Source organism: Pinus tabuliformis, chromosome 9 (assembly GCF_031772625.1).
Source record: "Pinus tabuliformis cultivar Carrire ecotype Pingquan chromosome 9, CPIR1, whole genome shotgun sequence".
Classification (NCBI taxonomy): domain Eukaryota; kingdom Viridiplantae; phylum Streptophyta; class Pinopsida; order Pinales; family Pinaceae; genus Pinus; species Pinus tabuliformis.
In genome coordinates this window covers 925,747,691-925,763,228 of record NC_142307.1, presented here as the reverse complement: position 1 = coordinate 925,763,228, position 15,538 = coordinate 925,747,691, and positions in this window count along the sequence as shown.

Sequence of the window (15,538 nt, the reverse complement as noted above, 5' to 3'; positions counted from 1 at the left end):
ATTCTCACTTATTTCTTCTTCTGATCCATTCTCAAACAGCTGCATAAGAAATACTATATTTCGAATCTGATAACCTGAACAGTGAATACCTGATAGATGTTCAATCTTGCCAAACTATGAACTCAACTTTAATCCTACATTGACAACTTTGCACAAACTTTAATTCTACAATGACAACTTTGCACTTTGCAGCTACTGTGTAAACAAAAATACAATCTTACTGATTTTTTACTGTGGCAACATGTAATAATTCGTTATCACGGTGAGGATATAGCAGTATAACTATGAGACGTTTTTATTTTTATCTTTTAGATGTGATAATTTATTATTTGAGAAGATTGTCCTTTTTATTATTTAGAACGTTGTTTTCAATATATGAATGCATTCATAGTTCTCAGAATTTTTTTACACTCAACTCAAAGTTACCCTTCGAAGAAAAACCCACCAAATTTAAGACAATCAATCAAAAAAGCATCACAATTAAACTGCGCGAAAGATCCCACCAAATATAGGACAAAATCCACATAAAATATTGCCAAAAAAATAAAAAAAAACGTCTCACAAGTAAACTATTTAAAGGAAAACTAATTCTCACAGTTCCGATACATCTTCGTTACTTTTGAATTCATGGTTTGTATTAGAATTTGTAATTCAACAGGGTGTAATTTTTATGTTCCCTAACTTTTTAATAAGCCAAGTTAGCCTGCTACGTCTAGGATAGTAGTTGGCTCTCCCTTTGGTTGATAGTAGATCTATCCCACTTGCAGATACTGACCAATATTTTAACAAATTTGTGTTCCCTTATTTTTTTGAGTTTATGTTCTCATGTATTTTAATAATCCAAAAAGACATGGAGATTGGGAAGAATCGGACCCTAATACTCGGCTAGAAACCATTAAAATTCTGAAGTCACTCATGATTCAAACAAATAGAAAAGGGATGAATATGATAAAAAATAAATGAATAGATACCACAGATGGCAAGACCTAGCCTGAACCAACAATTTTGAAAACTCGTGCAAAATAGAATAACAGTAATAAAACTTGGCCACCAAAAATTACAATGAGTGAACAAGCTGGTGTGACCTCAAATATGTAGAAAAATATGCGGCCTCCTGCAAGTAATCCTCCTGTAACTTTAAAACAAGTCAAATTAAAAATTCCAACAAAATAATTTTTCGGATGCCCATAGGTTCTAAGGGTTAAACTTGCTCTGATACCATATGTAACAGTGCAAAATAAACATGTAATTAATCAGGGAATATATATTCAACATGCAATTCAACTAATTAACTTCAAGTTCAAAACTATGATTAGAACACTTATCTGTTATCTCGGTTGAAGTCTACTATCTGCAACAAGGTTTTGGGGACGACTCTCCACCCAACCGTAGGCTCAATTGTGCAAAGATTATGCTACAACTGGCCACCCCCGAGCCCTCAATCAACGTACTACTCCCAGTGCTCCTAGGTCTTAGCATACCATTATCCCAAGAGAATGAAGATAGAATCTCGGAATGATAGAATACCTCCCATCCTCCTCACCATCTATTAAATAGAACAAAACATTGGAAGGGGAACCACATGCACACACTCCATGTGTCTGCATGCAACTTTTTTCTTGTTTTATTTCTTTACTTTTCTTTTGATTTTTAGCTTTCTTGTTTTATTTCCTTCTTTTTGCTAGTTTTCTTGTTTTATTTCTATTTATTCTTATGTAGAGCTTTAATATGATTATTATTGTATTTTTTTTTTATTTCTTTCTTTTTATATAATTTTTAATATCATTTATGATTTATTATTTTTATTATTTATTATTAAGTGATTTATTTATTACTCATTATTTTTATTATTAATTATTAATTATTATTTTTATTATTTATTATTTATTATTAAAGGGAAAGATATTACACCAAATAAAAGAAAATCTTGAAATATCCTTGCAATAGCTAAACCACGAGATGTTACAAAATCTCGATACATAATCAAAATATCAAGAACATATATATCAATAGCCATTCATTTATTATTCACTGCCTTTTTTAGCATAGACTCGAGATGTGAATTTCCATGGACTTCAATATAAAAGTCAGTAAATATTCCAAGTAAGGATATCTCGTTACACTCACTTTCTATGAACTTCATGATAAAATATGTAGGGCCCACACTAAGTACTTCCTTAATCGTGTCCACGTTAATCTTGCCATCATGGAACGCTATGATGGTTAAACCATGAAAGTCATAGGAAACACCATCATAAGAAGTCCACTAAAGAGAGAAAAAGGTCATTCATTCCTAACAACTAAACAATGAACTTATTTCAAAAAATAAGAATCTTAAGCTTGCAGCAACATAACCAAGAAATTCAGTATGCGGCTAAAGCTATGATAAAGGTGAAAAAATGTTCCACGCTCAACAAAGATTCTTTACCTTGTTTGTTGATGTGGTGAAATATGGCCTATGCATAAAAGAACTTCAAGATGAAAGCTTTAACCTATGATAACGGTGAAAAAATGTTCTATGCTCAACAAAGACTCTTTACCTTGTTTGTTGATGTGGAAAACATATGGCCTATGCATAAAACGACATAATAGAACTTCAGGATGTTTTATCAATAGAGACCATGAAATCAACATAAAATGACTGATATACTAAGTTGCTGCAAAGTTTAAAAAAATATTTTAAACTTCATTGATTATATAGAAGAATTCGTGACAGTGATTATATAGAAGAATTCGTGATTGGATTTATAAAGCACCAGAGGGAAAGGCATCAGGCATAGCACCAGAGTTTTGTAAAAGAGAGAGGGAAACTAATATTAATCCTTAATATTATAAAACTAATATTAAAAATCCTTAATGTCATACACTTAGTATTAAATTTTTTAGTTTATAATATTGATCTTTTTGGTTTATTAATCCATTTCGTTTATAATATTAATCTTTTGGGTAAATTTCTCTTTTCTCAAATTTGATATTTATTTTACTCAGTTTTTCTCATTTAAACCTTTATTAAACTACAAAACTTTAAATTAAACTACAAAACTTAAAAAGAGTTTAATATTTAATTTTTTTATGCATTTGGATTATATAGATTATAAACTTAAAGAAACTTTGATTAACATTCCTTAGTTAATGTTTGTTGCCCCTTTTATCGAAGATGCGAGTTGTACCGACATCAATATACTAATACCCGAGCCCAATAATCCTCCCAGAAATAGGTACTCTCGTCTTGGTTGTGATTGTTGCTGCGGAGGCCAAGGAGGTCTCGACAAATGCAATCACCATTATATTGCCAATTTATTTTTGAAATGAATCAAATTATTTCAAAAATATCCACTGCATTCATTCAGAATAAATCCTTTCTTGGTTGTGATTGTTGCTGCGGAAAGAATAGCGAAGGCCAAGGAGGTCTCGACAAATGCAATCACCATTATATTGCCAATTTTTTTTGAAATGAATCAAATTATTTCAAAAATATCCACTCCATTCATTTAGAATAAATCCTTATCATTCACTATTGGATAAGATTCACATAAAAAAAATCAACAAAATGGCCTACATAATAATTTTTTTTAAAGAACTTACCTCATTGCGTGGGCAAGTAGGAATGGATAACAGTCACATTATAAAACTGATCCAAGCCCCGTGAGGAGCCCGCCAATATTCAATAGAGGATGTAAATAAACCCCGATAGTTGATGTTACGAAGACACAAGACAACTAAGGTACAAATAAATCCTTTTCACATGACTCTGCATGGCAAGGCTGATCTTTTTCTTGTTTTTCAAAATATTGCAATCCCAGGACATGGCGCAACCGATGCATTTTTCAGGCCTCCTGCCTGCCGTTGCTCTCTATTCTGCCCCTTATCATGGGATCCATGCCCTCTCAGGCTGACTGAACGACGCTTCTTGCCCATGCGCGCACAGGTTTATGCATATTTGTATATGTCTCACACATGCCATCTATATGGCGGTTATAGTTTTTGTTTTCCTCATGTTTCTCCATGGTTCTGCTGCGTCAGACGCTATATATCACTTTGACTACAGGTCGACACATATGCTCTCATTTCTCTCTGCTTTATGCATAGCTTCTGCTCTCCTCTATTATACTCTCATGTCGCCCCATATGCAGTCTTTTTCTATATCAGGCACTCATTCTGTTACTATCAGTTACAACTACATACGCGCTCATCCGGATCTCCAAGCATATGATCCACAATGTAACATGATCAATATATCTTACTCAATATATAACATGCCGATTTTTTCCTTCTGAAAAAGGAAGAATGACTGAAACCCTAGTTAGGAAATCTCCGCCATAATAAGAATCGTATGAAGCCATTTAAATGCCTGGAATACAATAGAAACGAATTGAACACATAGAAGTGATAGAACCTAAAGAAAGATCAAGTGAAACAATTACAAGAACTATGAATTGGAGAAGATTCTTATTGTTATGAGTCAATACAACCTTTCAATAGATCCATTGAATCAATTACCATGAAAAAGAACAAAAATTAAAATTACAACACTAAATCTCATAGATATAATAATATTGTTCTCTTTTCATTTCTATCCAACTTGGTCTAGTTTTTTGTTAACATTGTTGTTGGTGTAATACCTGGATCCACATCAATCCATTGCTCTTTTTCAATCTGTCATTTGAAGTTTCCATAGATCAAAAATTTTAGCATTGAATTTATCAATCTCTATCTTTCAACTACTTGTCATTTTGCAGATATCCCACTATAACATGGTATATCGTAAGTTTGAGGAAAACCCCTTAGCCACAAAAAAATCTCTTTGAAGCCAAAACTACTTTAATTTTATATTTCTTTTTTTATAATGATAAATATGTTTAAAATATAATATCACTTTAAGTTACTATTGGGTTTGTTTATATATTTAATTAAATTTTAATGAACTAATAAAAGTTACAAATAAAAGAAATTAAACATATATTAAAAATTGCTTAAAAAAATTCTTTATTAAAGATGGAAAAATATTACTTTTTAGGAAATCAAAAAGTGAGATCTTTTGGGTGCATAATAATTCATCCGAGCAGAGTGCATAGTAATGCATCCGAGCAACTACAGAGTTGCTTGGACATTATTGAAAAAAATACGTTGTATACACCTCTTTGTTGCAGAGAATACACCTACACTTTTTTGTTGCAGAGAATACACCTACACTTTTTTGTTGCAGACAATACACCTACACACTGTTTTTCAACTACGCATATATATTTGTTGTAGTCTAACTAGACTGCTTTTTTGTTGCCGTGAAAGTTATGGAATTTTTGATCATATTTTGAGAAAATTCAGCAAGGATTTTTAAAAATCCAAGTTACACCTGTTAAACTTCAAAATTCTAGGAAACACTATTCAAACACACTGCCTCAAGATTTTTGAAATTTTTTTACCTGGATTCCAACCACTTTTAGGCAATTCCCCTCCGCTTCCATAAATGACTCTTATACTTTATTATTTTATTATTTTATAATAATAAATATGTTTAAAATATAGTATTATTTTAAGTTACTGTTCAATTTGTTTATATATTTAATTAAATAGTAATGAAATCATAAAAAGTTTTGATTAAAAGAAATTAAACCTATATTAAAAAATACTTTAAAAAATTAATTTATGAAAGATGGAAAAATATTTGTTTTCAAGAAAAGAAAAAATGAGATCTTTTGGTGGCATAGTAATTCATACTAGCAACTAGAGAGCTTGGACATGGCAAATGGGAAATATTTGTGGAAGACAATTGTCACACACCCAATAATTAGATTAATCCATAGTGAAAAAAATTTATTAACTATATCATTACTACCAAATTATGTATATTTACCATGTTCTGATATCATAAACAAATCATTTAACATATGAAGTTTGCGACATTTTTAATAAATAAAGTCTGCCATGATAAAGCACTTTATCATAATTACAATCCTTGTTTTAAAAGTCTGCGCCATGCTTTGAATTCCGAGGAGAGGGTTAACTATGTGGATTTTATACATCTTTACGGTACCATTAACTGGTTTTTCCAGCGATTTTCCATATCACCGAATCTTATCGTATTTAACTACCTGACCTATGCCTTTACTGTGATAACAATTAACCTTGCGGTGGCATTGGTGTTTCTCGGGCTGTGAATGCTCTAGGGCTATAGTCCACTCCCCAATGATCGTCCTGGCGACTCCAGCTGTAGTCCTTATGCAGAAAGGCGCGCCTGATCTATGGCATCTGGTTCTCCTTCAAATTGAATGGCCGAGGTTTCGTTTTGCCGGACATAGGGTGGCCTGTAATGGAAAATTTGTCATTTGGTGTTTCTGGTGAAGTTTGTTGGGTCGTTTGGCGGGTCGGCGGCCTCCTTCCTGGCGAGGGGATTTTGCCCTGCGATCCCTTCTCATGGTTGCTAGCTCGACTTCCGACTCTATGAGTTTATTATTGAGTTGCCCTCGTTTACTAAGTTGCAGTGGCAGTCTTCCGGATTTGCATCTTTCTCTGGGGAGGGTTGTCCTGTACGGTTCGGCCGTCAACAGGTATCATTCCTCGGTGACAATTTCTACCAAATTCCTCTTTGCTCAATTTTCTTTCATATTCTGCAAGATGATTATAGTCTATTCCTATGCTCGTTTTGTTGCAGGTGGTTTTGGCTCTTCTGCGGAATTTCCTCGGGATCCCTTTTCATCACCGTCGTGACAGCAATGTTCTCGACATTTCTACCGGGTATGGGGTTTTTTTACTGGGATAGTCCTAAGGTTATTCTCATAGGCTTATACCGACTCTGCTGTTGTGTTTGGTTCTAAGGTCCATCAACGTGAAGATGAGAATTTATGATGTAATGTTTGAAAGAGCGATAGCATAACTGTATAATTCCCGTTTTGGGTATTTGACTCCTTATAGCTGTAGAATTGGCGTTGTCAATTAGGTTCTATTGGACTTAAACAAGTTTTGGGTATTTGACTCCTTATAGCTGTAGAGTTGGCGTTGTCAATTAGGTTCTATTGGACTTATGTTTAAGGTCTGCCTATGGCACAAATTTATTTATATGTAAAATATGTGATAGCGTTATTATGCTAAAGCGCAACATTTATACAGCTGTTTACTTAATTTTTTTTCCAACGCAATATAGTTTCCTATTGGTCTATGTTTTGGATTTGAGGGTTATTACGGAAACCCTCTGATAATTTACTAGAATGGGTAATTCTGGGTTTAGCTTGCCTGCTCGGCAGCGCAAGTAACCTTCTGCTTGTCTTCCCGTAAAGGGATCATTACTATTATTTTCTCTATGAAATATTATCCAATGTTTGGTTTGTCTGTTTTCCCCTCTTAAATTAATTCATAAATAAGTGAAACCCATACCAAGTTTTGGGTTTATACACAAGTTGTATTGATGTTTTTCGTTATCGCAAGGCTTCCATGGGTTCCTATACTAGAATGAATTATAGTTAGACTATAATCTATTGGGATAATCTGTGGTGGTTTTCAGTGATGACTATGCACTATCTATTGTTCATTCTTATAGTTGCAGAATCTTCGTTTCTCCTCTGTTTCTCTAAATACAATACTTATCTACTATGGTTATTTTTAAGATATTAATTTTAATTTAAGATATTAATTTTAATATATTTTTAATATATTTGTGGTAGAATGAATCTTATTTATAGTTTGCTAATTTTCTGTTCTTACATGAAGAATAATACCCAACCTGTTCTGGTTCTTTTTATGAAAATTCTTAAATGAATTAACAAATTAGTTAATATTCAGAAGACTGGTTCTATTTATGACCATTCTTAAATGAATTAACAAACTAGTTAATACTCAAAAAACATTCAAGTATGTAATACCTTCCGAATTTTTAAGAGAAATTATTCAAATTTACTTATCTGTACTCTATTTATGACAGTGCTTAAATGAATTAACAAACTAGTTAATACTTAGAAAACTTACAAGTATATAATACCTTCTGAACTTTTAAGAGAAATTATTCAGATTTACTTATGTGTACTCGCCCTTCCATATATTGTGAATTAAATATGACACTGCTTAAATGAATTAACAAACTAGTTAATACTTAGAAAACATACAAGAATGCAATACCTTCTGAACTTTTAAGAGAAATTACTCAGATTTACTTATCTTCACTCCCCTTCTATATATTGTGAATTAAATTTCTCTGATTATTTGCCTCCCAACCTTGAGACCCACAGTCCACTTGAAGTCTTCCCCTGAGCTACCCTTCACAGGTTATTCACTTCAAGATTTTTTGTTCTTGAATGTAGCAGTAATCGGGTCATAACCAGACTTAACCCCGAGCTACCCTTCACTGTTCACTTCAATATTTTTTGTTCTTAAATGTAGTAGTAATTCACAGGGTATTCACTTCAAGATTTTTTGTTCTTGAATGTAGCAGTAATCTGGTCATAACCAGAGTTAACCCCGAGCTACCCTTCACAGAGTGTTCACTTCAATATTTTTCGTACTTCAATATTTTTTGTTCTTAAATGTAGCAGTAATCTGGTCATAACCAGACTTAACCCAACCCAAGTAGCACTGTCTGTCCCTTGCGCAGATCATTGCACAATTTTTCCTCTTTTCCTCTAAGATCTTTAAGATGCCCCTTCATCCTCTTGATTCCTGGAATAAATCTTCCTTCTGGAAGTAGTTAGGGTTTAGGTAACTACTAGCGTAACTGTTGCAGAATAAACTATCATTCCTATATGGCTTATTCTCATTTAAATTAAACTTATTTAATTATTGCCAAGATTCCAGTAATTAGCTTTTTTAAATTAAAACATAATTACTATTTATATCAAAGTTAACCAATATTCAATTTGTCCCAGAAATGCAATAAAATAAATATTTACACATATATGGGGGACATCACAACAATACACCTGAGGAACTACAGAGGTTGGACATGGCATTTGTTGAAGCTCTTTGTTGAAGATTACATCGTATACACAGTTTCAGCTATGAGTTCGGACTACTTCAATTGTCATTATTTAAAAAAAATCAAACTAATAATAATTTATTAGTAATTCATAAAACGTAGGTTTTCAATTTTAAGATATGTGTAAATAAATATAATAAAATAAAATATTATGAAAAAAATATTATTTTTATCATTATTATTTAAAAAAAAAACAAATCTCCAAAAACCAAACCATTTATAATAATCTATGGGTAATTCATAAAAGATAGGTTTTCACTATCACACTCTATGTCGTTTATTTTGATTAACCTAAAGAAGATAATAAAAAATAATTGTACTGAAACAGAAAATTATTTTAGAATAATAAATAAGTTAAAATATAATTGTATTTTATAGAAATTCTAGTTATATTTTTAGAAAATTAAGAAAAAAAATTTTAACATCCAAGTTACAGTTATTAAACTTCAAAATTTTAGGTGCCCTATAAGTTTTTGATGGTGTTGAATCCATTTCCACCATCGAAAAGACTATTCAAGCACTATCACTACAAGATTTTTTGAAACTTTAATTCCCCTCCAAGAAAATGACTCATACTTTTTTGATTTTATATTTTATTATTTTATAATAATAAATATGTTTAAAATATAATATTATTTTAAGTTAGTATTCATTTTTTTTATATATTTAATTAAATTTTAATGAAATAATAAAAAATTTCAATGAAAAGAAATTAAACATATATTAAAAATACTAAAAAAAAATATTTTTTAAAAAATAGAAAAATATTACTTTTCAAGAAAACAAAAAGTGAGATCTTTTGGTTGTATAGTAATTCATCGGAGCAACTAGAGAGCTTGGACATACTATTTTTTATCACTATTATTATTAAAAAAAGAAAAAACCAAACTATTTATAATAATTTTTTGATAATTCATAAAAGATAGGTTTTCACTCTCATACTATATCTCATTTATTTTTATTAAACTAATGAAGACATAAAACTTAATTGTACTAAAATAGAATATTATTTTAGAATAAGAAATAAGTTAAAATATAATTGTATTTTATTTGACTATGAAAGTAATAAACAAAATCTAATCATTAGATTTTTCAAGTGAGCATATACTTTTTGATTTTATGCTTTATTATTTTATAATGATAAATATGTTTAAAATATAATATTATTTTAAGTTATTATTAAATTTGTTTAAATATTTAAACAAAGTGTAATCATTAGATTTTTCAAGTCAGTGTATACTTTTGTCGTAGTCTAACCAAATGTTTTCTCACGTGAAAGTTATTGAAATTTTCATCATATTTTGAGCAAATTGGGCAAAGATTTTTGTAAATCCAAGTTACAGTTATTAAACTTCAAAATCTTAGCTGTCTTAGACGTTTTTGATGGTGCTGAATCCATTGGTGCTAAATCCATTTCCACCATCAGAAGAAGTTTTCAAACACTGCCTCTACAAGGTTTTGTGAAATTTCATCAGAAACACTATTCAAACACTCCCTTTACAATATTTTTTGAAATTTTTTTGCATGGATTCTGACCACTTTTAACAATCGAGACAACAATTCCCCTCCACCTCCATAAATGACTCCCATACATTTTTTATTTTATATTTTATTATTTTATAATAAAAAATATGTTAAAAATATAATATTATTTTAAATTACTATTGAATTTATTTATATATTTAATTAAATTTTACTGAAATATTAAAAATTTCAATTAAAAGAAATTAAACATGTATTAATATATACCTGAGCAACTAGAGAGATTTGACATATCGAATGGGAGCTCTTTGTTAGAAGACAATGCATCGTATACACAGTTGCAGCCATGAGTTCAGACAACTTCAATTAAATCAAACTAAGTTGAAGACAATGCATCGTATACACGGTTTCAGCCATGAGTTCGGACGAATTCAATTACTGTTATTTAAAAGAAAATCAAACTAATAATAATTTATTAGCAATTCATAAAACGTACATACCATGAGTTGAGACGAATTTAATTATTATTATTTAAAATAAAATCAAACTAATAATAATTTATTAGTAATTCATAAAACGTACATAGTAATTCATAAAAGGCACATTTTTACTTTGAAGATATTCGGAAATAAATATATTAAAATAAAATATTATGAAAAAAATATTATTTTTATTATTATTATCATTAAAAAAAAATCAAATTTCAATCAACTAAATTATTTATAATAATTTATTAGTAATTTATAAAAGATAAAATCAAATTTCAATCAACTAAACTATTTATAATAATTTATAAAAGATAGGTTTTCACTCTCACACTATATCTCATTTATTTATATTAAGCTAATGAACATAATAAAAATTAATTGTACTAAAATAGAATGTTATTTTAGAATAAGAAATAAGTTAAAATATAATTGTATTTTATGTCACTATGAAAGTAATCAACAAAATCTAATCATTAGATTTTTCAACTCAGCATATAGTTTTTGGTTTTATGCTTTATTATTTTATAATCATAAATATGTTTAAAATATAATATTATTTTAAGTTATTATTAAATTTGTTTCAACTGAGCATATACTTTTGCCTTAGATATGTCCTAGTCTACCCAATGTGTTATTTTGCCCTGAAAGTTATGGAAATTCTCGTCATATTTTTAGAAAATCTGGGATTTTTGTAAATCCAAGTTACAGTTGTTAAACTTCAAAATTTTCGGTGCCTTAAAAACCTTTTTGATAGCGCTGAATCCATTTCCACTATCAAAAACACTAATTTTTGTAAATCCAAGTTACAGTTGTTAAACTTCAAAATTTTCGGTGCCCTAAACCTTTTTGATAGCGCTGAATCCATTTCCACTATCAAAAACACTATTCAAACACTGCCTCTACAAGATTTTTTTATTTCTTCAAGAAAACTAAAAGTAAGATCTTTTGGGTGGATAGTAATTCATCAAAGCAACTAGAAAGCTTGGACATGGCTAATGGGAAATCTTTGTTGAAGACAATACACTTGAGCAACTAGAGAGCTTGGATATGGCTCTTTGTTGAAGACAATATATCGTATACACGGTTTGAATGTGAGCTCTTTGTTGAAGACAATACATCATATACACGGTTTCAGCGATGAGTTCACACGACTTCAAATATTATTATTTAAAAGAAAACCAAACTAATAATAATTTATGAGTCATTCATAAAAAAAAATAAATTTAATTTTAAGTTACTATTAAATTTATTTAAATATTTAATTAAATTTTAATGAAATAAAACAAAAATTAAAATTAAACATATATTAATTTTTACTTAAAAATTCTTTATTAAAGAGGGAAAAATATTACTTTTCAGTAAATTAATATTACTTTTCAGTAAATAAAAAAGTAAGATCTTTTGGCTGCATAGTAATTCATGATCAGATCAACCACTTCCAATAAACGACAAAAACCTCACGAAATTGTTGTTCTTGCACGCCAATAATTCATCATTATCATTATCTGGATCCCTCCCTCCTGCACAACAACAAAAGCCTCACAAAAATGTTGTGCTTGCACGCCAATAATTCATCAATATCACTATCCTAATCCCTCCCTGATGAACAGAACAAAAGAAATCTCTGGTCATGTGCGGCAATAAAAATCGAAGACCATAGAGAAGCACCGGATCAACCTGGCCTGACGAATCCGCTCATTCAATTCAGCGGCAAAGCCGTATCACAGGCAATTTTTCTTTCATTATGCGAGACTTTGGAATAGACGCCTTCATGCCATGCTGAGACTCCTTGCAGGTTATTTCCTAAAGATTTTTTGGTTATGGATGTTTTCAGGTTTATGTTTAATAACAATTAACTGTTTTAATAACGGTTTAATTTGAGAGTAGATCACTGTTCAATAATCTAACCATGAATCAAAGTGGCATCTAAGGGAGTTCTTCCCCTGGGAACCTCTTTACGGTTTAATAAATAAACTATTAAACTATGCACAGTGGGTATTATAAAACTATGGATTCTGGGGATTCTGGGAATATTGGGATCAAAACAAATCATAGAATATTATTTTGACATCAGCAGAAATCAAACAAACACTGAACGCTTATCTAATTGTGAGATTTTAGGCTATTTTCAAAATCTGCAATCTACACAACGATGCCCCGTTAAAGAAATATTGTAAAGTGCTTAAATAATCTGGAGTTTTACTACATAAATGTTCCCACACTGCTAAATGAAACTCTCCATTAATGGAGAAAAGCATGCTCATGTTTCCTACATAATCTGCAAACAGCTCCAGAATATCAAATATGTAGATATTATCATCGCAATAATGCGATCACAGGGATAACATATACATTGTTCAATTTACGTGAAGCATGCTTGTATTATATACAGTTAAATCTGCTTTACCCATCTAATTTGAAGCAGTACTGATTTTACAAAATATGGTATATTTTGATACAAATTATCTGCTAATTATGAGTTGCAGATTCAGGTTCCGGGTACTGTTGGGCATCTGTTTATGGAGCAAAACAAATGAGAAACATGTCATGAATGCAGCTGCTGCTATGACCAGTACGACTAGTAAAAGTAGACATCATAATCTTCATTGTAGAAGAAGAAACTTATTCTTATCGCCCGGCTGGAGCTGCTTCGATTCCCCGCCGTTATTTTCGTTCAACGAAATGCTAGTCTCGTTTCTGCATCACCGTATTTTTATTGCAGCGGCTTCTAACATAATCCTCTGGTATATAAATGTCCCTGGCGAGATCCAACGAAAACCTGCACGCTGTCGCTGTAAGCTGTCGCCGTAAACTGTCACAGATAATTAAACTACGCGCCGCGATCTGTGATGAATTCTTAGTGTATTAAAACTAGATATTTCGAATGAATGCAGGAAGACTTCAAGTCGGAGTGATGAATCAAACAGAGAGCGCAGAACTCAAAAATGAACACACAAAACTCAGAGCACTTGTCTGTTTTGATTGCCAAGAAGGGTTTTTATACATAGAGAAGAAGTTTCTGGAGTTCGGTGGGGTGGTGGCTTCTCTAGGAAGCTGTTCATTCTCCAATGGGTCCTCCTAATACTCCAAATCAATCTAGCAGCTACATTAATGGCGGGTGGTTGGAATTAATATCTTCCAACACTCCCCCTTAATTCCAACCATATGACAAATATACTATAGCACAATATACAAGACACTATACTCTTAATTGTCATGCCTGCTGGTCTAAGTCTTAGCTAGGCTTACAATATAATCTTGATTTTCTACAACACATAACTTACTTCTACAAAACTCAAATTTTGCTTTCCCAAGAGGCTTAGTGAATATGTCAACTATATTCTCATTTGTATTACAGTATATTAGATAAATTTCTTTTGATTGGACCTTTTCTCTTACAAAATGATATTGTGTGTCTATATGCTTTCACCTTGCGTGACATACAGGATTGTTCCCCAGTTTGATTGTCACATCTGATCAGTGTAGGTTTTTGTTGACCTTCACCAACATCTTCAAGTATTCTTTTGAGCCATATAGCTTCACAGATGCCACTACATAATGCTTTATATTCTGCTCAGATGATGACAAGGAAATTGTTGCCCGTTTCTTACTGCTCCATGATATAGCTCCCGACCCTATGTTGAAGACATATCCAGTGGTGGATTTCCTGTCATCTGAATTTTCGGCCCAATCAGAATCAGAATGACTTGTCAATTCAACATTACAAGCATTAGTATATTCAATACCAAAATTGATAGTTCCCTTTAAGTATTGGAAGACCCTTATTGCAGCTATCCAATGGCTTTCATGAGGTTTAGCCATGAATTGACTAAGTATGCTTACTGCATAAGCAATGTCTGGTCTGGTGGTAGTGAGATAATTCAGACTTCCCACTAATTTTCGATATAATGTTCCATTCACTTCTTTTGTTCCATCATCACTTCTTAATTTGATATTTTGTTCCAATGGAGTACTTACTGCTTTACATCCATTCATATGAAATCTCTGTAGTACTTCATTTGTATATTTACCTTGTGTGATTAAGGTTCTTCCATCATTTCTCCATATTTCAAGACCTAGACACTAGTGCATCTCAACAAGATCCTTCATCTCAAATTCCTGTGATAACTTCATTTTTATATCTGTAATTAATTTATCAGCACTCCTTGTTATTATTAGATCATCAACATTTATAGAAAGTAATACTATATCCCCATTTTTGTCTATCTTGACATACAAATTAAGATCATTTTTACTCCTTTTAAATCCTTGCTGAAAGAAGAATTTGTCGATTTTCTCATACCAATATCTGGGTGCCTGTTTTAGTCCATATAAGGCCTTTTTTAACTTGCATACAAGATGTTCTTGACCTTTTTTTACAAATCCTTCTAGTTGAACAAGATAAATCTCTTCTTTTAAGTCACCATTTAGAAAAGCTAACTTTACATCTAATTGATGTAGCTTCCAATCATATTTAGTTGCCAACACTATCATTATTCTGATTGTATTCATTTTTGCAACTGGAGCAAAGGTATCTTCATAATCTATTCCTTCATTTTGTGAATAACCTTTAACAACCAATCTTTCCTTATACTTGTCTATGCTA